The sequence below is a fragment of the Lampetra fluviatilis genome, chromosome 24, assembly GCF_964198595.1.
Source record: "Lampetra fluviatilis chromosome 24, kcLamFluv1.1, whole genome shotgun sequence".
NCBI classification, from domain to species: Eukaryota; Metazoa; Chordata; class Hyperoartia; order Petromyzontiformes; family Petromyzontidae; genus Lampetra; species Lampetra fluviatilis.
Genome location: NC_136298.1, coordinates 12,984,590 through 13,009,266, shown reverse-complemented (window position 1 = coordinate 13,009,266; position 24,677 = coordinate 12,984,590). Strand labels below are relative to the sequence as shown.

The 24,677-nt window shown below is 48.9% G+C and overlaps 1 protein-coding gene across 11 annotated transcripts in view; it reads right to left on the bottom strand.

Moving 5' to 3' along the window:
* Nucleotides 1-24,242, bottom strand: part of LOC144941193 (TLC domain-containing protein 4-B-like) — a 34,503-nt gene extending 10,261 nt beyond the window's left edge. For 2 of the 11 annotated variants that reach the window (XM_078867777.1, XM_078867776.1), the window contains exons 1-2: nt 24,145-24,241; nt 2,521-2,647 (exon numbers count right to left, since the gene is read on the bottom strand). The gene's annotated coding sequence lies outside the window, so the exon portion shown is untranslated. Of the gene's footprint in view, nt 1-1,010; nt 2,487-2,520; nt 2,648-19,039; nt 19,109-23,967 lie in introns of those variants that run through there. The other 9 variants (XM_078867775.1, XM_078867774.1, XM_078867773.1 and 6 more) reach the window with 6 other exon arrangements.
* Nucleotides 24,243-24,677: the final 435 nt, after the last annotated feature.

Below are 24,677 nucleotides of genomic sequence, written 5' to 3'. Positions count from 1 at the left end.
CAGGAGGGTCCTGAATTAGGACATTTGGCCAATTCTATTGGAGTGTTTTTACTTGTGGGAGGAAAGTGGAGTCGCGGGAGAAATCACACACGGGACGACGAGACGACACGTGGAAGTCCACAAAGACAGGTCCGTGGACCCATTTGTTGCACTGCCATGTCGTGGCCACCTCGTAGCCCAACCACGATACGTGGTGCACTGACCGTTGCCTCCAGAGTGCTGCTACACAGCCGTGAGCCACAATCCCAGGTGCCCCCCGCTCCATAAGAAATACCACTCCTCTGCATGTTTACAAAACAACACTCTTGTTTACATTCATAACAGCGCTTGGCTTAAACTCAACAAATGAAGGGTTAATTTGACAGCATATTTCTTAACATTGGTGCACAAAATATAAACAATATAACTGGCCAAATTGCATTCCAAACTCTGATAGCGCTTCTAAGAGTGTGCTATGAATATTGCACACCAGCAAAATTCCAAATTAATCAGGTTTAAAAAAAACAACGACACGTGTTGTTTCTGTCATGTAATCAGTGGTGTCTACTTGCAGATGCACATACATGCATCACCTTACAGCTGAGGTCTGCACGACCTTCCACCACCACCAGAAGATGTTTAACATTCCTTGCATACGTCACATTCCCTGCATCGGTCCAATAAGCCATCAAATTAGCTAAGCTCCCATTTGTTCAGTGCACAGCAAGCCCAGTGCTGCTGCGTATAAAGCGCCACATGTATCCGTTCACTGTTGCTCTCCACCGATAACGCAACTCTCTTCTCTCCGGCCTGGCAAGCCCCTGAAGAGTGGAGAAAACAGCTGCTGCTGCTGCTGCAGCTGCTGCAGCTGCTGCTGCAGCTGCTGCAGCTGCTGCTGCTGCTGTTAAAAAGCTCTGAAAATTCGGAGGACCCAAATGCTCGATCCACAAACCCCTTCCATCCACCTGCACATGACCCGTGACATTTCCCGTTGCTCTGTTCAAGACCCTTGATGCAAGCATCAAACTTACTGCTCTGTCTCCCCAGCACCCTCAGCCACCTCCCACACACGACTGCCTGCAGCCACCGCTCCCCAGCGCGCGCTCTCCAGTGCGGCGTGGCGGCGCGTTGCGTGGCGACGATCGTGGCGGCGTGGTGAGATTACACTTGGTGGTTATCCCGTTCCGTGTCCCACGCTGGCATTCTGTTATTTTGGAATTCACCGCACTCGATTGTAATACTGGATACGTGCACAAAATACACGGAACCAGGCTTCCCTTCAAAAACAGACTCTGAATGGGAATAGAATCATGACCGGTTTCAATAAAGTTAATCTTTCTAATGGCGGAGCGGTTATCACACACTATGCTATGAACCCAGCGGCGTGCATTTCATTCCAGGCTGCGGCGAACATCAGTGGCGAGCGATACCTTGACTGGACCTTCACAGGGCCGTGAAATACGGTCAGCAGACCCCAGTGAGCAACACGATCAAACAGGGCCTTCATCCCACAATGGGTTAACAAAGAGCCGTGAAACATCAGCTATTTGATCTCATGCGTAATAAATATATCATCACATAAATAACTGGATTATATTATAGTATATGTATATAGTATATTTAAGTTACATCTCAAAAACATAACATAAGCGAGCTAGTTTTAAATTGCTAACAAATGCACATCAGGAGCTGCTTTTGAGCAGAGCGAAGACGATCTTCATTTGGATGAAACTTGTAAACGTCTACTCTGTGTTTAATGAGAGTATGTGTATCATTGCTGCAGAATTGCCTCTCTGGATTTTTTATAACCCAGCTTGCAGTCGGCCCGACCGTATAGATTCAAACTTTAAAAAATCCGAATGCGAAATACTATGCGCTGAAAGTATAATAAATTGACGAATATTGCGAAAGTCAAAACATTGAACTTTCGAATACATAGTTAATGTGCCTCGATAATGAGCTGTAAATTTACAAAGGTGATGGAATCGAGAAACTCGTTTATCACGAACCGCAGCTTAACAGTTGTCACCTTAAACGCCACGACAGGATTTTTTGTAAAGCGCTTCGGGATATATTTTTTTGCGTGAATATCATCAGTATTTTTTTTCTTGACAACTTACTTTCTAATACATCTGGAGCCCTGCCTCCTAAAAGGTTGCCACATTGCAGCGAAGAAACGGGGTCATTAACGTAGCCTTGACGAGTGGGGGCCTCTGTTGGGTAGGTGCTGTGCAGCTCATGGCAATGGTTTCTCCTGAGAAGCGTAAATGTCCGTATGTTGAACTTCTTTCGCACCGTACGTAGCCAACCGTGCAATCGGAGGTGCGGGGGAAGGACAACAAAAGCATCGTCAGCCGTGATCAATCCACTGCTGGAAGAAGGCATCCAGAAACTATCGCCATCTCTAATGGAACCATCGTCGGGGCTTGCAGGTGGGCACAATGTGCCTGCATTGTTATTTTTAATTAGGCTCCTGTGTAAGCGCCCATGCGGATAACATTTTCACATCCCTGCTGGCCAATGGCGATCTGCAACGGATACCCGTGGAGCAGGTGTTGACGAGGGGACGAATGCTGGGTCACTTCAGCAGAGCGGTCTGGCTGGAGCGAGCAGCCGTCGCGGTGAGCCGGTCCGTTCCAGTGGAGAGCCCGAGGACCCAGGCCGCAACCTGGAACGCAATCCACATGCAGCCGCGCATCAGCATTGACGCGTTCACGCAAAGACAAAGATCCCCCGTATAGCCTGTAACAGAATGTTGGGGAAAGTGCTGTTCGCGAGCAACTATGAAGGCCGGCACGGCACACGAGCGGGTGGGTGGCCAACACCACGCCCGGCTGCCTTTGTCTCCCCAGTGGCGATGTTTACACACCGCCCCAGGTCTTCATTTGAGGCCGAGTAGACCTAGGGGAGCTCCAGGAGCCGTTTAAATAATCGTCACTGATGTTGGCCGTGAGCGGGAATCAAACTCGGGTCACCGGATTTGTAGCGTGGCGCGCGAACCGCTACAATACCGCTCCACACACACACGTTCACACACACACGTTCCCGTCCAAGTCCCATGTTGGTAGTATACGTGTACATGTTAGCCATTGTGTATCGAAATGTCGTTCCCCCATATGTACACTTTTTATTCCGGTTGCCGAGGCATAGGCCAGCGGCAAACAGTCGTATGAAAGTTGTAATGGATAATAGTTTACATGATTTTTCATTGATTGTTGGTTCAACGTGGTCTGACCAAACAATCAATTATGAAACGTAATAATGAAAAGCGTCCCATGGAAAAGAATCGTATATTAGCTGCGAGAAACCACGTGCTAAGTGTAAACACTGTCTTGAAATAAGCAGATGGCAAGAGCTTGTGGAGAAAAAGAGACGGAAATCCAAAGTGGAGGAGTGCGAGGGGAGAAGCAGAGAGTGAGGTGATCTGCGGTGCGATGAGTGGGTGGGTGAGCGCGTGGGTTAATGAGTGAGCGAGTGTGTTGTTGTGACCTCCAGTGTGCTGGTTGAACAGTGTAGATGACACAAGACAGTCAGTCTCGTAGACCAAGTCCTGCAACATTGAATCAACGATTGAGCGTCACGGGATCAGTTAGTCTACCGGCCACGCGAGAAGAGTAACAAGAGACGTGTCTGCTTGTGCGCGCTCGCGTAGACGAGCACATGCTCTTGGACTCGCCTCCATCATCACTATGAATGAAGGCACGTCCCCCTTATTGACACCAAGTGGAGGTTTCGTACATTTCTGAACAGAAGCGGTACCCCGAAGTCAGAGCCTCATCGTCACATTGCGCCGTGTGTTGTTGAGCGTTTAGTTTGTTTTCCTTCCCCGACAACTCCGATTAGTGCGGTTGGCTACGTGCTGTGCGAAAGAAGTTCAACATACACACACACACCTGGGGTCAAAGTTCGACTGGCCAATGTACAAGAGCCACCGTCTATGCTCCCCACCTTCACCGGTCCGCATTGGCCAGTGTGGGGAAGTCTGGTCAAATAATCCCCACAACCGGCCGTGGAATGAGAAAATGGGCTGTCTGTGTACAACGGTGGCTATTAAACACTAAATTAGACAACCGTGTCAGGTAACACGTTGATAATGCGAGTGACGTTGACAAAAAGAGAGAAGCCTCAGGTAGCGTTCAGCTTTTCTCTTGTCTTTATTCCCGTTTGTCGTGTTTACTGTCTCCACCGCAATGTTTTTCAACATTGCATTGCTCTGCTATTGCTTTCTTACCAAGTAACCGTCTCAAATTCTCCCCTTTGTTCTGGCGCCTCCCGATCTGGCGCAAGGGAGGCGCGGTATCAATAATAAATGACGACAGTGATGATGGCGAATCGTTCCACCTCTATTCAGCATATTTGCCGGTGTCGCGTCCTGCAATTCACCAACTCCCAGGCAAAGCAACCGTGTGGATAAATCAAAGCTGAACCTCCGACGGTTGCTCTGCTTAAAGCCAATACGGAAACAGGAACCACACAATCTGCCGAAGGCCACAGATTTCCATTCATTCAATATTTCGCCAGGTCAAGGCGACGCCCGGCTTGCATCGTAAAGCCCCTTGGTGTGGAGGATTAAGCCATGTGACTGCAAGGCTAATTGCGTGTTCACGTATGGCGAGCACCCGATGAAATCCGTGTCACATGTAGCATGGGTCAACGGCGACCAAGTGGATTTAGTTACTGCAGTGCGATTAAGCCGGGGAATTTAAACGCAAACAGCCTCTATCAGAAACATCGTGTGAGTGTTCATTCTCATAATTCCACCCGATCACGTCCTACGTGCGCAAAACAGGCTGGGTCATTAAAAATTACGCTGCACGACACGTAAACCCAATTATGACATTCTAGAGCGGCTAAAAAGAAACTGGACTGCGGAGGTTTGAGCCAGACCTGCGGTTATATAAAAATGTGGAATATCCACTGACGGACACGAGCAATGCCCAATGTTGGCATGACGACACTCTGAGATTTAACGTCTTGTTAACAACGGGAAGGGGGAGGGGGTGTGGGGTGGTGGCAGGAGTTAGCACACTACAATATGAACCTGGTGAACTACATATTTAATACACAACTACGGATAACATCAGTGGCTAAGAGTGACATCCGAACCGGACCTGGGCCTGCCCCTATCTACCAACCCACATTGACCAGCGTGGTGAAGTATGGTCAAACAACACGTCATAGGGAGGCCTTCATCCAGCAGTTGACAAAGGGCTGTAACACATTTGTTATTATTTATCTTAATATTATGCCACGAGCAATAGAATGGTAACGTGGTATATTGAAAACCTTCAGCATTTTAGTAATGCAATTACCAATTTCGTTGCAGTATTCATTTACACAATTCCATCGACAACATTCAGTATAACCTGGCGAGCCCTGCAAGCGGCACACTCGAGGGGCAGCTGCTATTTGTTTCAGATCGTGGTGGAGGAGACGTGTAAATGTGATAGTGGAGACATGTAAATGTGTAATCATTCCCGAGCCTCACGTTCAGTCCGCCTCGCGGCACACAGAGGTGGAAAAATGCGGCTCAAGGTGAATGATAAACATTACCTGCAATAGCCACGATTTCACACTGTACCGTTGGATGGCGGCTGACTGAGCCGATGACGCCGTTTTCCCTCAATGCCCAGAAGGAATGATGACAACGGACTGGCGGAGATGGGTTCCCCCCGGGTTCTCCGTATTCACCCCTTAGCTCACAGCATGCGACGGCATCACGGGTGCCGTCAAACATCCCAATGCAGGACCCTCCTGAAAAAGAGTCCTCGGACTCGACGTGGCTTCCCTGGGTAGGTTTGTTAAATGATTGTTCACTATAAGGAATGGACGGCATCCGAGAGAGCGCGTCCACCGGGGAGATGGAGCGATGGAATCAGCTGGAGTGAGGGTACGAGGTGGGCTGCTTTGTCGCTGGGTCGTGAGCGAGGTGGCAGCGGATTGGGGAGGCCTGCCCAGGGATGGCCCCGCTCTTTATCTCAACCACTACCTTACGTGTACAATTTTATAATTGCAGTAAAGCACCTTGGAATACGGTCCCCAAAATAAATATAGATAAGATAATGGGAGCTATGTACAGTACTAAACCAGGAGGTCAAATTGGACACCTACACACACAGCACCGCAGGGGCCTGGGTGTGTAGATTTAAGAACGTCAGGACGGAAGGGCAATCCAGCGATGATCCTCAATGCCATAAACATATTCTGTCAATAATTGACAACATATCTGAAACAGCATCTGCCCAGGCACCCTTTCATCTGCCGAACAAGGGCCACCATCCTTCAGAGGAACCGCAATGACAAAGTTACAATCTGTAGCGCCGGTTTCCAATTGATGAAAAGTTCAAAATGAAACGGCGGCGACTTATTTTTAACAGTGCCGCCCGATGGCCTGCGCGCACCGGCTGCTTTTCCACGATGTTTTTGCAAGTGGAGGAATGCGTGACGCCAATCTGGAGATATTTTGTTGTTGAGGCTCCAGTTGCTGGTACCACCGTAGCGAGGCCGTACGTCTGCCGGCCTGTCCGCCGAACATTCCCACGGTGTTTCTGAGCAGCACTGCGCTATAATTTAATGCTTTTAAAAATAAGATCACAATTGAAGTGCTCATCTCTCAATTTAACAAATTCACAGCTGCATTGTTGTTAAAAACGTTGTCCTTCCCCCGCACCTCCAATTGGCGTGGTTAGCTACGTATGGTGCGAAAGAAGTTCAACATACATACAAATATACATGGCTGTAAAATAACAAAACCTTTGCACAGCCTAACGTAACCAATGCCGACATACACGTTGTAAAAACTTGATTTCTTTCACAACCACTTCCTCTCTGGCCGTGGATGTTAGTGAGAGAGAGGGATGTTTTTTGGGGGGGGGGGGGCGGCACAGGGGGGCTGAGTCCATGGAGCCTCGTGGCTCATGCAGCCCGGACCTGGGCTATGATGCCAACCATGGAATGCAACCGGATTGTTTCTGGGCCGGTGAAAACTGGTTCCCCAACGGTCGTGGAAAAGCAGAAAGTTACGTCTTTATAGCTTCCCTTTGCTTGTTGAAGAGGTACAACAATTATGTACATTACTTGATCATCACACAGGTGAAATGTGACAAATGCAGCCGATGAAACAATACCACAGCAGATGTTAAAGCCGCATGGCAAGTAGTGTGGCGTCATTACGGAAGGCCTTCTGTGAACGAGCAAGTATCGATGAGCGTGCATCCTCGACGCGACCCAGAGGCAAGGAAATGAACAATGCTTTGCGAATGCCTCCTACAACATGAGAGCAGATTAACTTCACTACGCTCTCCAATATCATGGCATGCAATGGATGATTACAAATACCGTAGATGCTGTGTCTTGTGCACAAAGATCTTTAATTGGTAAATGTACTATGCCTGGGATGCGTACACTGCTTTGAGATTTCGTTATGAAAAGCACTTTATAAAAATCAAGATTACTACAGGATAATAAAAACTGATCCTCGCTTAGAAGGGCATAGAGAGACAGAAGTAGGAACACACAGCTTAGAGAACATGTGATGGTTAATTACATCACCCAAACTGTTAAGGACACGTCGCGAGAAGGGATGATGGCCAATGGTCCCCTGCGAATAATGAGGATAACGGCAGCGAAGGAATGGAACGTGTCCATGAGGACGTATGCCCAGGAGGTGGAGCGGATAAATAATCTGGTGTAAGCGCTGGCTGGGATGGTTACATCACAGGACCGTCCAGCATTGGATTGACCGTGGCTGCTGATGATGACAGTAACAATTGGCCGATTCTAAATGGAAGCGTATGAAACAAACACGCCACCCAAGAAAGGCTGGACTTGAGACGGGTTACGTGGTCAAACCTCGGCCCCGCGCGGCCACAGCAACAAGCGCGGTGCAAAGTACTCTGTCGGCAGTCGCAACGACACGTCGAGTCTGCACACCGAGGGCTGCATTTATCAGGTCCTGCTCATAATGCGGTCGTCTTTTATGTGAAGTTGGCGCGTAAACGCAGCACGCGTGCTCATTGCTGACACAGCGGCCAAGATTCAGTGTACCACTTCAATCACAGGGCGTGCCACAGTCACTATCAGCTGCCGCGTTGTGCTTTGCCACCGTGTGCCAGTTTACCACAGTGTGCCGGTGCCACAGCGTGTCGCAACGCACCAGTGCCACAGCGTGCCACAGCGTGCCACAGCGTGCCACAGTGTGCCACAGCGTGTCACAGTGTGCCACAGCGTGTCACAGCGTGCTACAGCGTGTCACAGCGTGCTACAGCGTGTCACAGCGACCCAGTGTGTGCCCTCCCACTTCACCGTACAATGGCACATCACATCTGAGTGGCTGTTCACTTGCCCCAATGCTCGTAGGTGAATGTGCATATCTCTGTCGGGTATCGGGTATCATCGTCAGATCAGCTTGTGTTTGTAGATTGTGCACTGCGCTCTGAACCGGGTGACCCCAGTTCGAGTCCTGATCATGGCAAGCATCACTGGCTTGTGATATCTAAACTGGTCCAGAGCCCCCATTTACCAACCCCCACTCACCAACCTCAATGGGTAATATTATCAGTGCTCAACGTTCTCATCGAGGGTCTTGCTATAAGGTAATTATAACACAGTTTCCACCTCGTCAGCAACATTGCCAAGAGCCGACTATGCCACGAATGGCTTTACGCTTTAGTCGAGGGTTCTGGAGGTAATCTCTTCCACGAGGAAGGGCACCGGAGCAAAGAAGCACACCGCGTCCGCAAGGAGCGGAAGATACATTTTGGGGGTCGATAAACCGGGCACCACTCTGTGAAACCTGGTCGTCCTCTACAAGACACACCGCCGTCAAAGGAACGAGGAATTGGCACCACCAGCTCAGGGCTGTACGCTCGATAGAGCAGACAACCAATTCAGTAACGGCGCTGCCACACATTCGATGCGTATGTGTGCATCTCTACGCTGCTGCTTAACCGTGCAGTGTCTGCCATGAACTACTGCGCGCGTGTGCACAGCGTTTATCACAGCCCGCTGTGAACAGGCTGAAGTACAGTGGGCTAAAGGGTATGTGCTACCATGACGTAATCTGGTCCCCTGGGGTCCTGGTAGATGCCGGTGTCATCACACGCGTACAGCACTGTGGTCATTCAAATACAATCCTCCAGCCAACACTGGCTGCCCATTACATTAACTGGGCGCTAACGGATGTTTATTTGGCGAATGTGTAACTAAATTACGTGTTAATGGTCCCACGATAAGGGTAAGTGCGCTATTAATGCCATTACTGTGACCAAAAGCACCAACATTCAAGAGTAGTCGATCTGATTGTGTGGTACATGCACTCCGAATTGTCACAATTGATATGAAGAACCGGTTCTGTGGTTACCATTCCGGTGCAGGTGGCTAGAGGGAGCCACGTAAACCCACCACGTGCGTGAGTGGCAGGGTGGCGGCACAGTGGGAACGCTTCTGCCTCACAGCAACAAGCGCCTGGGTTCGATTCCCGGCTCAGAGACCTTTGTGTGCAGAGTTTGTAACGTATGTTCTCTCCCTGCTCTGCATGTTTCCTCCCATAGCTAAAAATACAAACAATGTAAATGGTATTTGGCAAACATCCCATTCCGGAAAAACTACCTCCAATTTACTCAATTGTGATTACACAAAGCTGCATGCTCACTCCTGGGTAAACTTGGCAGGACCTCATGAAAAGGAGTCTTGAGCCTCAGTGATGCTTTCTTGGGTAAACAAGTGGAATAATTATAAATATTACTCATATAGGAATCTAAAATCAATGATTCTGACACATGGGTTGCATGTACTGTGACATTAAGTCGATTGCTTCATCGCAACACCCCTTACGGATGGCTAAGCGCAGAATCATTTGTCCTGGCACAAAGCGCAAGCTCCACCTTGCTTCTCCGTCTCCATGCGAACTTGCGGGCAATGCAACTTAAATAAATTCACAATTCATATTGCTGTAGAATTAAGAGAAGCAACATTGTTTGAATTGCCTGGGACACGATTACTCTTGTCAAATGTGATTTTCGATCAAGACGTCGCTGACGCCACCACCGTGCCTCGCGACCAACGCCCTCTACCCCGAGCGCAGGAGGCACGGAGCGACCTTCTGACAGTCCCCGGCCATCTGCTCTTCTCTTCCCTTGCTAGCCGTGGAGACTACCCCAATGCCTGTCTCGGCCAAATGTGATTTTAAATTAATAGAGAGAAAATATCTCTGCAAATAGTCGTCTGACATGCCGTGCACCGAAGCAGAGCAAAGCAACAGCGGTGCATCGTGTGGAATAAAGCACTGCGTGTCCCAAGGCCGTTATTTAATACAATGTCCATTGTACAGCTCTACCCTGGGAGCAGTATACCTCGCTGCACGCGTTACGCAGAGCCCACCGCACACACCGCCCACCGACCCGTGCGTGAGTGTGTGTGCGTGACACACGCTCTTCAGGAACATCACGCACACCTTGGCGGCAGCGCAGCAAGCGCGTGCACGCAGAGCGCTGCAGAGCGAAATGCCCCTTGCACTGCAGTGTGCGCACGTCCGTTACCGCGTGCTGGCCGTCACCACGTGCTACACGCGCTCAAAATCGTCACCGTTATTTTTTTGCAACTGGTTTCATTAATTAGTTCTAAATATTCAACATTGTACTCAATGGCAGTGCCTCCAGTGGCTGGATGGATTAGGTGAACCCTTCACAAATGGCATACTGCATCTACGAATTTAAAAACAAAGAATCGATTCATTTGATCTATCGTGAGCTTGCGAAGTGATGTGAATGGATGAACAGACGCATCCGCAAAGCCCTACTTTGTATGCTACATGTGCTGCTCACACAGATTCGCCTTGGATTGCGCTAGGTCTTTAATGATTCGCCCTCGCCCCTTCGAACCCAAAGACTCGTATTTCCATGAAGTCTCATGCCGATTATGAAGTCTAGTATGTGGTGTGCCTTGATGTATTCCGTCTCATTTGTACAATTTTGCTTCCTGCATCAGCGCAATTGTACCACTGGTCTACAACGGTCCAAAATTCGAAAAAGTACCTGCGAATTACTGAACACTGGAATATGCATAGCAATCAAACGCACTCTTTCAAAAACTATGCATGACCCTGCTGAAAAATAGTCAAGAGACTCAGCGAGGCTTTCCTGGGTAAACAAGCGTAATATATATCGACGTATACATTGCATAGATTGCAAATGTTCACCGGCCGCACCGCCAAGCTCGACGATGGAGTTCACCCAACGAGCGCGCACTGTGCTCGCCATGCCCGCCCGCACCTCGCACGCGACACGCACTGGCAGAGCGTGGAAATTTTATTGTTTTATCTTAAAGTCACGTAGAAGGGAAATAATAAAATAATAAAAATACAACTATTACGCTCTCTGTGAGAATTTTTTTTTTGTTATGTTATTATTTCCCTTCTACGTGAATCTGTCCCCCGCACCACCTACGCACCTCCGTCCACCCGGCAGTAGAAATGGGTACGCCAGTTAGTCGATCGGCAGGTCGCGTGTGATGGGGTAAAGTGTGGGCACTCACTGTCGGCCATCGTCCTTTGTAGCCGTGACGTGTAACGCCCAAGCCCCTTTGCTTTTCTTAACATTCTGAATGTCAATAACCTGCATACGTTACAGGCTGTGTGCACACGTGGAGATGTGCATACAGCTCTCACACTCAATTAATAGCAACCCCTGGGGCTTATTCAAACTCAGTGGTCAAATCCGTTTTTAATAGCAAAGTCGAAATGATTTCTTACTCAAATGAGCATTGAGAGGTGGTGTTCATCTCGAGCTTGCAGCCCTAAGCCAATGGTGAAAATTCCCCCATTCCAATGGCAAGGGCAGGTATATCCATAGGATGACCACCTTTTTGAACTCGCAACTTTCACTTGCGAGCCGCTCGCCCCACAACTGAGCCACCTGGCCACTCAACGGCAAAAGGGCACAACAAAGCAAAACTGCAAAGTGCAGGCGCATTCATTACCGACATGATCTAAGGAGCCAGCGTACAAAACAAGCCAAGTGACAAAGCCATCATCACACCAACACGACACGGACACGTGAAACCGGAGCAATACAAAAGCCACACACGCTATTTATACAGTAGGCGCACGCGCATCCAACTCTGGTGAATATGGATGCGCACTTTGCAGGGCACGTGCTCAAAGGCCAATGCGTTACATAATTTAGGCTTACTGGGCCCAGAACAGCACGAATACGTGTCGTGTCAACTATAAATACATGCAGCCTCAACTGTTACTTGTTGTTGCAGTGACGATCTTGCAAGTGCCTTAACGACCTCATTATTTTGGCAAATTAAGCATGGTTTTTGAATTGGCTTTAATGATATCCATTATCAATGCTGCACCGTGCAATTTATAACTTTGACACAAATTGAGAAATGACGCATGGCCTTTAATTTATTGATCCAAATGTCAGTTGGAAACTATAAACGGGCAACGTGTATTATTTCACAATCACGGCTCAACGGGTGTCCCTTGGTTGGTAGTGGCCAATGTCTCCGCACGCTCTCACTCGCCAACACAACGCGTTAGTATTGGGCACTTTCGCCTGAGGATGGCTGCTTGCGTTGTGGCCGAAACGTCGTGAGAATTGTTTTATTATGTTTTATTTTTATTATTTTATTACTTCCCTTCTACGTGACTTTACCGAAAGAACCAAGAAGGAGTATTGGGCACGCCGAGTCGTGTCGTCAGCCCGGACCAGGGAACCTACCACCTTGGTAAGCAAGGCTGCTCCTACAGCACCTTGCTTCCAGTCCTTCGTGGCCCTTTGCCACCAAAGGAGTGCTGAATTCGTTTGTAATGGAATTAGGATACGGATATTGTGATGTCAAATTGCCTACTGTACTGGAAGCACAATTGGAAATAAAACGTGGTAAGTACATCAGGAACTATTGACTCATTAAATCAAATAAACTTTGTAACCGACTAGTATTGTGCAACAGTAAACAATAGATATTTTGTTGAACCAGGTGAGAAGTCGTGAGACCAGGATAAGTCTCATCTGCAAATGTGACCTGGGTCACCAACACAACAAAAGCAAAACAAACAAAAACTCGACAAAGAAGTGGACAAACGCTCGAAGCAGGCCCACCACCTGCCCGTCAGACAGTGAGGCTCTCCTGGGTGAACCGAGGACAGTGATGATAACACAACCCACCAATCCTATTACAGAAATCCACTTACATAGAATTAGTCCATTAACAATGTAATTCTTGCAATTAGGTCGATGAGAGATGTACTGGGTATACGAGAGACCTGGGGTTTTTCTCTGGGCCGCATCACAGACAACAGCAAACGTTGAGCGCTTTCCCTCATTCTAGCCGCTCATTTCAACTGGGCTCACGGACCACGCCGCGCCATTTCCGAAGAACTTCACTTGCGAAAGTGTGACGTGTATCCTGTTTACATTACAATGGAATGATCACCCTAAATAATTGTTCGTTTCTGCGACTTAATTTAACTGTAAATGTTTTTTAAAGTAATTTGTCTGAACCAACTTTCGCTCCAGAATATTCATTCTATTTATTATGTTTACGTGACAAGTAGATGACAGAGCAAGTTAAATGAGCCCATCTGTGTGGAGTTAAGTGTTATCCCCTCATAGTCATGGCTTTCTGTAGGTACTCTGATTTCCTGCGACAAGCCACACATTAAAGAAACTGCAGGAGTCTCCTGATCCATTGTCTTGGTACTCGACGTGGCTTTTCTCGCTAAACAAGTCGTATTATCGTCATTAATAATATAAAACAAATCAATCCCGGAAAACTGAGGAGTGGGCAGGCGCTAGTTGGATTAGCAGGGGTAGTAGCAGCTTGGGAAAGCCTTCATCCGGCAGTGGATTATTATGGCCGACGATAATGAACTGCATTGTCTGGGAGACTTCAGCATAAGCAAACGTGCCATTACCCGAGTGTCTGGCCTGATTACGATGGGTACGCCGCCCTTGATCGCATCGCATCGTTTCCCACGTGACCGCAGCGTTTGACCCCGGGAGGGTGGCGGCACTACTTGCCAGTAAATTGTGAATAAGGCCGGCAGAGACTCGTCGGCCCAGGGGAGAAGCCGCTTTATTCATCTTGTGTTCATCGGAGAGGGCGGCGGCCGCACACTTGTGAGGAGGTGCACTCTATTTTTATTTGCTTCTGCAAGACTGATTTAGCACTGCTCTTTAACAGAAATAGATAAAAAAAAAACGCCGAGCGTGCAAGTATTGACACGTCAACGACATTAAATACAAATACCCGATCAACCCTGGAGGAAACAGGTAGTGGTAAAGGTGCAGGACTGTAATCGCTTTATCGAGCCATTGCTGGCGGAAGGGCCTCCGCTAAGAGGAAGCGAGCTCAACAGATCCCCTCGAGAGCAGCGGCTCCCAACGAGTGGCCAGTGGCCACATGGCCGTGGGAAGTGATCCGCGGAACTCTTGCTGATAAGAGTTTATTTACACAACACCAGATATTGTACTGAATGGTGACAGCCGTCCGTGGGTCAATAAAGGTTGAGAGTCGCTGTTCTAGAGGGTATTTGGCCTACTCTTCCGCACTGGCCGTGTAGTCTTGGAAGAGGTGGGGATAACCGATACTTAATAACCCCAACACACGCTGCTGGGTGGACAGGGACAGGGGGGCAACTTAAGAAACTCGCACCCTTGTTTCAACCGGCACGCCAGACCATCGCATTCAACCGGCGACCTCTGGGCTCCAAGTCCATGAGCACGCTGGAGCGACTGTGGCGTAAACAGAGCGCTCCAATGATGCAGGAGGTGCACAGCCAAAAGCAGCCCGGGTCACCGCCTCCTGGACGAGCTGTGCGGGAATAGCACGGACATGGGACCCGCGCCTCGTGAAGGCTTCAACGGGGAGACTCTACCCGCCGCGGCGGCTCCGCCGAACCGTGCTCACTAACACATGCGGCAGCAATAACTTAACATCGTGAACCACGGTTCAGGAATAGCACTCGGCAGTTCGCTGGGCGAGCACGCTCCGGCGCCCAGGCTGCCCAGCCATCGCGGCTGACGGATGGCCCCAGGAAGCGGTCACTCCTCTGGCCGCTCCGCACCGACTGCCACCGGTACGGTCGCCGTGCCCTGGGCAACGGTGTTAAGATGAATCCCCAGTCATGGAGCACCTGCTCCTCTGCGCTGCTGCCCCAAGATGAACGTCACGGGACCAAGTTCCACGGTGGTAATCACGTTTTATTTTTTTCAGCGTCTTCCGTGCAAATTGCATCGCAAAACGGTGTAAGATTTAGAACGCGCGTGTGAATATCGCATGGAGGCCTGAGGCAGGAGAGGCAGCCAGAGCCAGTGCCATCAATTGCCCATACTCTGTAGTCCTATGTTAGGATGTTTTGCAAACGCCATCATTGAGTATTTGTAGGACAGTCCCCGACTTACGAACGCGTTACGCTCCTGACACCCATTTGTACGTCGATTTGTTCGTATATCGGAACTCAATATTTAATTTTTCGTACTGTACATACTGTATAAAATGTGTTACAGATTAACAAAGGGAAGCACTGTTAAACTCAAAAGCATAAATATTGTACTTTTGTATGTTATACTGTAATAAATACTGTATAGTAAATAAAACATTAAATAAAGTCACATGAAAAAAAATCTGTTTTACTTTCACTTACCTTGAGTCCTGATGCTGGCTTGCTTGTTGGAAGGGGCATTGTGGATCACGCGGGATGTTGGGACTCATCACATCTCGCGGAGGATCGCTCCGCCGAACAAAATAGTTCCGCGGGCTGGTTCGTAAGCACGACTGAACATTCGTTAGTCGGATCGTTAAAAACCATAACATCTTATGGCAGCTAATTCGTAAGTACGGATGTTCGTAAGTCGGGCGTCCGTATCTGGGGGACGACTGGTTTATGTGGGAGAACCCCAGAGCACACTGAAAACCCACGCTTGAGGGTGGGGTCAACAGATGGAATAAACATGGCAATGAATCCACTTGCTCTACTGCCATCATGCCCTGACAATCCAGGAGATGGCGATCTCAACACCCATTGGGAGGCTGGGAGTTTCGCGGAATTGTGCGATCCCCTAACCCTCACTGCCTCCACAGCGCTGGATTAGAGACTGCGTGCGGAGCCACTAGCGCCTGGCATGAGTTGCAGCGAGCAGCTTGATGCAACTGGTGGAGTTAAAGCTCCCTTGGGCAAAATATGTTTAACTCTATGGCAATGTCAGTATACAAAACATCACAATTCCTCCCTTATTTACATTTTCAGTAAAAAAAAACTTTCAAGCGCAAAAAAGATAATAAAAAATGAAGTTCTTAGGAGTGGCAAAAACATCTCCAAGTTGTTTTGTGTTTCGCATCGTGAATACGTACAGCATCTTGAGGCACGGTTGAATCTAGCTGCTCTATAAATATAAATCGCATTGTCACGGATTGTACGTGCTAATTATAACCATCATTTACACTTCTAAAGCTCCTTTCACCTGGAGGTCACGAGGCACTGTAGAGAGATAAAAAAAAGTTATAGCTCTACAAAACGTGAAAGCAACTAGAGTAAATCTAAAATGTTTGATCTATTTTAAATATTTTTTTCATAAAAAACACCTAATTAAAAATCATGTTACTATAATGACATATATCAAATAACTCTGGTGTCTGTGGCTGTGAAATTACAATGACACAGGATGTAGAAGACTTGGCTTCGAGAACATACACACAGGTTGATGACATGCAAAGCATGTGAAGTAAAATAAGTGGGCTTGGGGAGGATGCGTCGATACAAAATGGATGATGGAAGGATGGTCAAGAGCAGTGGCGGCTCCTGCAAAATCTCTCACGTGGGGCAAATGTCTGGATGATTGATAAGGATAAGGTCCACCCATGCAATGGATAAATTAACAGCTTAAGCATGTAAAGGCAACTTCACTTCTTTAATATTAATGAAAAATAAAGTGACTCTTACAATACATCTTGTTTGTTTCTATACTCACTATTAAAACAAACCACTCAAGTTTCTTTTATTAAAGATTCCACTAGGTGGCAACAAATAATATTGTTGGATGAAACGTGCTTACGTATGATGACGTAAGCACGTATGATGACGTAAGCACGTTAGGGCGAGCCCTCCCGGAAGCCATAGAGAATGCATTGCAGCGCCCCCCCGTTCGAAAAAAAACATCTTTGAATGTAAGTCTATGGGACCACTCGGGGCGATTCTCAGCTGGAGGGAAATCGCCCAAAAAGAGGCGGTACTCCACAGAACGTAGCATGACGCTGATTGGACTATATCCAGAGGCACAGTGACGGCTAGCGTGACTCTGTGGTTGAATGACATTGGTGGTGCGTCGCCCAATCGCCCTAATGAAGAAACCGCCCCTGGTCAAGAGTAGTAAGGGAGTGGCAGCCAAGGAGTGGAACGCATCCGAGTGGATGTCCACCGAGGAGATGGGAGCCATGAAATGAGTCCCTTTGCGAGCGCTACACGGATCATTACACCGTGGAATCATGAGAGGTGGTGGCGGCTTGGAGCAGCCTTCATCAAGCAGTGGATCGATCGTGGCTGGTGATGATCTGTGGCTGTGTCGAGTGCGAATGTGGGTTCATTGTGGAGCTCGACGGCTGTCAATACTGTACACCAGACACCACCCGAACACAATAACCACCGCCGCCGCCGCCGCCGCCGCGGGCATGCCCGTGCCCAATTAACAAGGGTGAAGACCTGGCCAACAGGTTATTTTACTCAACACGGGTGGTGCTCAAGTGCAACCGTGTCAATATCCTTGTACTCGTGAATATATACAGACTTGAGTGGATCGGGGGGGGGGTGACCTGCGGCTGCCCAACACTCCCTTGCAAGGCAAGAGCAACTGTCACAGTGGCCTGGCACATGAGAGCCACCCCTTCTCATCGCATTTAGCCACCAGGACCCACGCTGCCAGAGATAACAGGCTGCTGGTGGCAGCGATGTGTTTACAGCGCGTGGCGTCGAGCAGGAAGCTCAACTGGGAATTGTTTGCGGGTATAGCCAGGGGCCAGTGAAACCAAAACTAGAAAATAATGAGAACGTGTTGCGATGGTGTCACGTTTACAACCGTTTACCATTTGCAGTGGCAAAAGGATAACACGCCAAGAGGATGCACACACGGTGCTATTAACCCGGGTGACTGCAAGAACAAAATTAGTCTGGAAAACATTACACAATTTAGATACGGATACAGAACGCGTCAAATATAGATGTGTGTATATAAACATGGCACATATTAGACAGCTTGAACCCAGATGTAGTTTCAAGCCAAAAATAGAAAGAAACTGTTTGTGTGCCAGTTGATGTGGGGGACACGACTGGTGACTGCTGTCATCCACAGGTATCTGCAAACATAACTCCTCTTTATCCACCGGGCTACCCGTGGATAAACACAATCAGATGAATTTGCCACTAACAAATAAGAATCAGATGAACTCAGCACCCCTGAGAGACCACTTCCTCGTATGCCTCTTATCCACGGACTACCGTGGATACCGTGGATACGAGGGGTTTGTGTGGAGTGATCGGGGTCCGTGAAGGTACTGGCAAGCACGGTGAAGAATGGTCAAATGGTTAACAACACACTCTCGTGACCAGCACAGCAGTGGGGAGGCCTTCATTCAACAGATGTTTGACAAAGGGTTGTAAATAAACACGTACAGCTCGTACGTGTTTATCAGCGAGCGTGCGGGCATACGCTGGGCACTCTGCAATAGGACTCCTCGCACAATTTTAGAACCTTGTTATCCACATGGGAGCCGATGGGCGGCGGTGCGTGGTTCGCGCGTGTACACGCTACTGCTCCGGTCTGTGATATACCACAGATTAAAGGAGACCATCAGTGGCATCGCAGAGAAGAGGCCATCATCAAATGAATACGTGGCTCAGATAACTTCAAAGGCAATAATGTGACCTCATCCACACGATGGATAGGAGGTGGTCACCCAGTACAAGGCTGATAACTCCCGTCTGTTTAGAATAACACCGCCGATCGAATCAGAGACGACATCAAGTCCGGCATTCGCGCGATCTGCAACAGTCAATTACCGTACACGCCCAAGTTCCCACCCAGCTTGTTTGTCCGATGGCAGGGTCGTTTAAATCGGATGCTCCAACCTGGTGATTGAGAGACACAAGGAGAGCGCTACGATGTCAGTCCTCAAAAACCACTTCATCACCTTTCACGAGCTCACCTCAACCCAGTCCCCGGAGACTCATTGAATTGGGTCCCCCCGTAAGAAGTATTTAAGAGTCAAACCCCTCTCCCATATTCATGTGGCTCTTTTTTCACTTTTCTGTAAAGTGGCTGGGAATGCCACTGGAATGAGATGCAATGTAAACTGAAATTGTTGGTGTACATGAAGTGCTATACTGATTTGTTCTAAGGACTGACATGTATTTGATTATGAGCATTAAAAGTGGTACTCTTACTGTCATCCAATACTGTAGGTACGCAAAGGCGTATCTCTAATTACTACGCACGCAAGGATTCGTATTGATTGCAACGACCACAACACACAGAGAGTCACTTGTGCCTTGTTTTTTCCTATTGCTTCTGCAATGTTGGTGGTGACTCAGGCCACTTCCTGGTCTCTAGAGTTCCCACCTCATGGCTAAACAGCAAACTTGAAACTTGCAACAAGGCATCAAGATTTATTTATGCAATTTATACATGTTACCTTTGAGCTAATATAATGAATAAGACAGTGCACGAGAGATGGTACAAATAACACAGGACAAATGGGATATAAAAAAAAGTCCTCGATTCGAATCGTGACCCAGAATTATAACCCTTTAAAGGATCACTGGGGATGGGACAGGGGAAGGGTGGGAAAGTCGTGAAAATGACGATAATTTAACGGTTTTGAAATATAAATAATGATTCAGACAAGGACTAAACCATGACACAATTTAACTTCAATTAAATTCAGAACTTGAGCTGCAATTACTTCATTTGGACAGAAAATTCTCATATCCAGTCACAATATTTATTTTTCCATTTTACTAACACCCACAAGGTCCATGGATCTCTTGTTTGCTTATTTTAAGCAAAACCATTTGGCTGTGCATACAAGACAACCGGGATATCTAATGAAAGTATAGTTTACCAGCATACACAATGTCTTAGAACACCTATCATTGTAGTTGTGAATGTTAGTTTTATCCTTTTTCATGTTTCCCAGCTATGTGTGCATTTGGTCTTCTGCTAATCACTCCCTTGAGTCACGTTCAACGCGTTTTGGGTTTATCCTGACTCTCGCTCACCATGTGATCGACTCTTGACAGTTTAATGGAGGGAACAAACCTGTTAATTTCCACCGGTATGAATGCCATGCTCTGTAAACACGTTCTAATAAGTAGTCTTAAACTGAAGCAGCTGATGTATCAGCCTCAGCTTATGGCCACTTCTTAGGTTAAACTTGTTATGGGAAGTCAAGTTCTTGCAGTTCTTCAGCTAATCTGTAAGCACGACGTGAAGTCACCTGCATTCTCCATGTTCCAGCTCTGTATTGTTCACTTCCAGGCCACGTTGTCTCAGGGGATAGTCATGACCTGCTTGTCTTTGATGGCTGCACGGAATGCACCCAACGCCTACTCACTGCCAGTCCTGGTTCCTGGATCCCATTTTTGCTCGCGTGAAGTGTTTTGCCCTTATTCTTTGGGTCTTTCGGTAAAGTCACGTAGAGAGGTTCAAAGAAAATAACAAAAACTACGTCGTCTCGATCGCAACACAAGCGGTCGTCATCCTGACCCAAAGAATATGCATTCCTGCAGCCACGAAAACCTTCAGTCATGTTTGCCCTTGTTAGTCAACGGTTTTGATTTATTAATGAATACTCTTCAATTATGCATCATTGTGACTTGCTGCGGATTATCTTCAATTTCTTTTATAGTCTGGAGAGAGCTTTAATTCAGGCAGCTCTCTATCCAGAAAAATAAAACCCTTTAAAACTTAAGATATTTTTGTCTTTATTCCTACAGATTTGAGCAACACTCCAATTTTCAGAACCATAAACACTGCTGGGTGGAGAAAGGCAGGAGGCTTTGAGAACTAGGAACCTCTGAATCGCAAGTTTGGTGTGCTAATCATTACATCACGGCAGGACGAGTAAGAAGACCAATGATGAAATGTCACGGGTATTGTTCTTAAGGCCACCACAGCCGCTCTAAGGCTACCTTCTGGCAGGTTCACACAACATGTGAATGATGATAACACCCCGTTCATAAACTCCACGTTTATCAATTAAACCTCTACTCTTTAATTTCACTGCTCTGCATTCACAACCAGAAGAGAATTGGCAATGCGAATAACTATTGTGACAAGGTGTCAAAGCATCTGCCTTCATTAAATCTGTAGTTTACTCAAATTGCATTTCTTTGTTCTCCGCAGAACAGCAGGGGCTTGCATATGCCGCTATACAGGAGGAGGAGGCGTACAGGAATGTAGAAATGAAACCGTGCACACACGCGCCTCGCCACTGCAATTGACTGATTTACTTACTATCACTTCCACCAATGTCATCCACAGTGATGCACGAATACGAATAAAACCGCGTTGTCCGTGTGTGTGTGTGATATACTGTATGTGCGTGCACGTCCTGTATGTGATGTACAGCTGTGACCACAGGAAAGGTAAATCCAAACATCATTGATGAAATCGTCAGGTGTCCGATGTCAAGACAAAGATGTTCACCCTGGAGCAGACGTAAGTGCCCAGGAGCAGACACCGCCAGCGTGCAGTGTTCCTAGCCGGGTGCTACAATGCATCGCTTCATGAATATCGACGCACAAGCTCGCACCGCAGATATAGCATCGCATGTGTATCTTTTTTTCGATTCGTTTGTTCTATTCACCGAGTTTAGGACACCGCTGCAGGTACACTCGGGGTGCTATCACCCACCGCAATGTTTAAAATGAATCGATTCGTTCATAAAAAAAATCAATCGACTCTCCAGAGAGCGCGTATTGTAGCAGCAGTGCGAAACGCATGATGGTTCACAGGATTCATGCCAGGTTGATACAGATTCCTAATCAAGTCTAGCAGCTATTCCTTGTGAATGGCAATGAACAATGCAAAGCGTACACAGCCCTTTGTTTACAGCCCTTTGTCAATCAACTGATGGATACAAGGAGGTCTGGAACCGGTTCAGACATCCCTCGCCGCTGTTCTCAGCCGCGGCCGTGACTCGAGCTCAGGGATTTTGAGTTGACGACACAATCAACGTCACCCACCGCTGCACCCCATACAGTGCACACACCACCGTGTCCATGTGTCACAGCAACGCCACACGGGAGATGGTCGCCGAGTACGGAATGAGCCGCTCACGACGCTGATGTGGGCCCCTCTGCTGCTGATGATGCTGCTGCTGCTGATGATATGCTGCTGATGCTGCTACTGCTGCTGTTGGCGACTCGGGTCCATCAATACTAGTCGCCTGCTGGGTGCCTGCTCATGTAGCCACTGCTCATCGACTACCAGTCACGTTGGGACATACTGACGACACTTATCTTGAACGCGTAACCTCAGTAATGGCTGTACATGTGTTGGCTCATTAGAGACACACAAACGGGTTGGCGGCTCGCAGATCAGAGCACAGAGCAGACGACCACGGAGGAGAAGTCCTGAGTTTGAACCCGGGCAGCCGCCCACAGTGAAACAGTGTGGCTTCTCCTCCGGTGTGGCGAGTTGGTCGTCTCTGCATCAACACAACCCCACGCAGTGTCCACGGAGGGACGTCTCGTCCCGGTCATCCCGACCAGGCGAGAGCCCCGACACACACGAGGCCCCGTGCCCAGAGCCCCGCCACAGCCGCAGCGGGAGACGCGGCACCGGCCTCTCTCCTTTGTTCCACTCACACGCGACGACGGTGACAGCCGCTGCCAGCACTGCCCGGCACTGCTGCACGATGCGCACTCACACCGCTCCTCATCACCATCATCATTACCATCATCCTCACCATCATTACCATCATCCTCACCATCATCACCCCCACACGAGAGGGCCCCGTGATGGTGAACAGTGCGCGTTGACACGGGCCCCACTCCACCACCACCACGATCACCACCACCACTCCACCACCACCACGATCACCACGCCCACACTCAACCCATCAGCGAACCCCAACTCGACCAACACGAGCCGCAACTCAACTAGGCCCCACGACCCACACGACATCCCAACATGGACCACACTTGACCACGTATCCGCACGTACGCCGCCACCACCACCACACTCCACCATGCCCCTGTCTGTATACATCAGCGAGGCCCCACTGCACCCCTACACATCTCGACCCCAACCCACCCACACGTGTGCACACCCCTCCACGCATCTCCCCACATCACCACGGATCTCCCATCCCCTGCTCGTGCCACCCTCCTCTGGATATGCGTTGGAGATGAGCTGAAAGAGCAACCCCAGCAGCACACCGACTCCCCTCTGTAAACACGAGCACACACCGGGCTCCTCACACACCACGCACCACGTCACGTATCACAAGATGCAAGTCGCGACTGCTGCTACAGACGCTGTGGCTGTACCTGATGTGGTTGTGGCCGTTGTTGTGAGCGTTGTGGCTGTGAGCGTTGTGACCGTTGTTGTGAGCGTTGTGGCAGTTACCCGTTGTGGCTGTGAGCGTTGTGGTTGTTGTTGTGAGCGTTGTGGCTGTGAGCGTTGTGGTTGTTGTTGTGAGCGTTGTGGCAGTTACCCGTTGTGGTTGTGGCCGTTGTTGTGAGCGTTGTGGCTGTGAGCGTTGTGGCCGTTACCCGTTGTGGCTGTGAGCGTTGTGGTTGTTGTTGTGAGCGTTGTGGCAGTTACCCGTTGTGGTTGTGAGCGCTGTGGATATGGCTGAGTGTTGTGAGCGCGGTGGTTGTGGTTGTGCCCTCTGTGGTTGTGAGCGCTGTGGTTGTGGTGTTACCCTCTGTGGTTGTGAGCGCTGTGGTTGTGGTTGTGAGCGCTGTGGTTGTTGCTGTACCCGCTGAGGTTGTTGCTGTACCCGCTGAGGTTGTGATTGTGAGCGCTGTGGTTGTTGTTGTACCCGCTGAGGTGGCTGTGAGCGCTGTCGTTGTTGCTGTACCCGCTGATGTTGTGGCTGTGAGCGCTGTGGCTGATGTTGTGGTTGTGGCTGTACCCGCTGATGTTGTGGCTGTACCCGCTGATGTTGTGGCTGATCTCGTCCGTCGCCCCCGCTCTCTCTGCCCGCTGCTCGTTGCGCCACCGATTCGGAATCGCAAATTTGTCTGGAGTCGAAATCGTAGTCGAGACCAGGAGTCGAAATCGATAGGAAAATTGGGTGGCGGGAAATCGGAATCGAGAGTCGCTGCAGTGAGAAGCGGTGTCGGGGCCACGCCAGCCAATCACGTGCGAGCCGTGACCACTCCATCCAATCACGCGCGAGCCGTGAGCACTCCAGCCAATCACACGCGAGCCGTGACCACGCCAGCCAATCACGCGCGAGCCGTGACCACGCCAGCCAATCACTCGCGAGCCGTGACCACTCCAGCCAATCACTCGCGAGCCGTGACCACTCCAGCCAATCACACGGAGCCGTGACCACTCCAGCCAATCACATGCGAGCCGTGACCACTCCAGCCAATCACTCGCGAGCCGTGACCACTCCAGCCAATCACGCGCGAGCCGTGACCACTCCAGCCAATCACTCGCGAGCCGTGACCACTCCAGCCA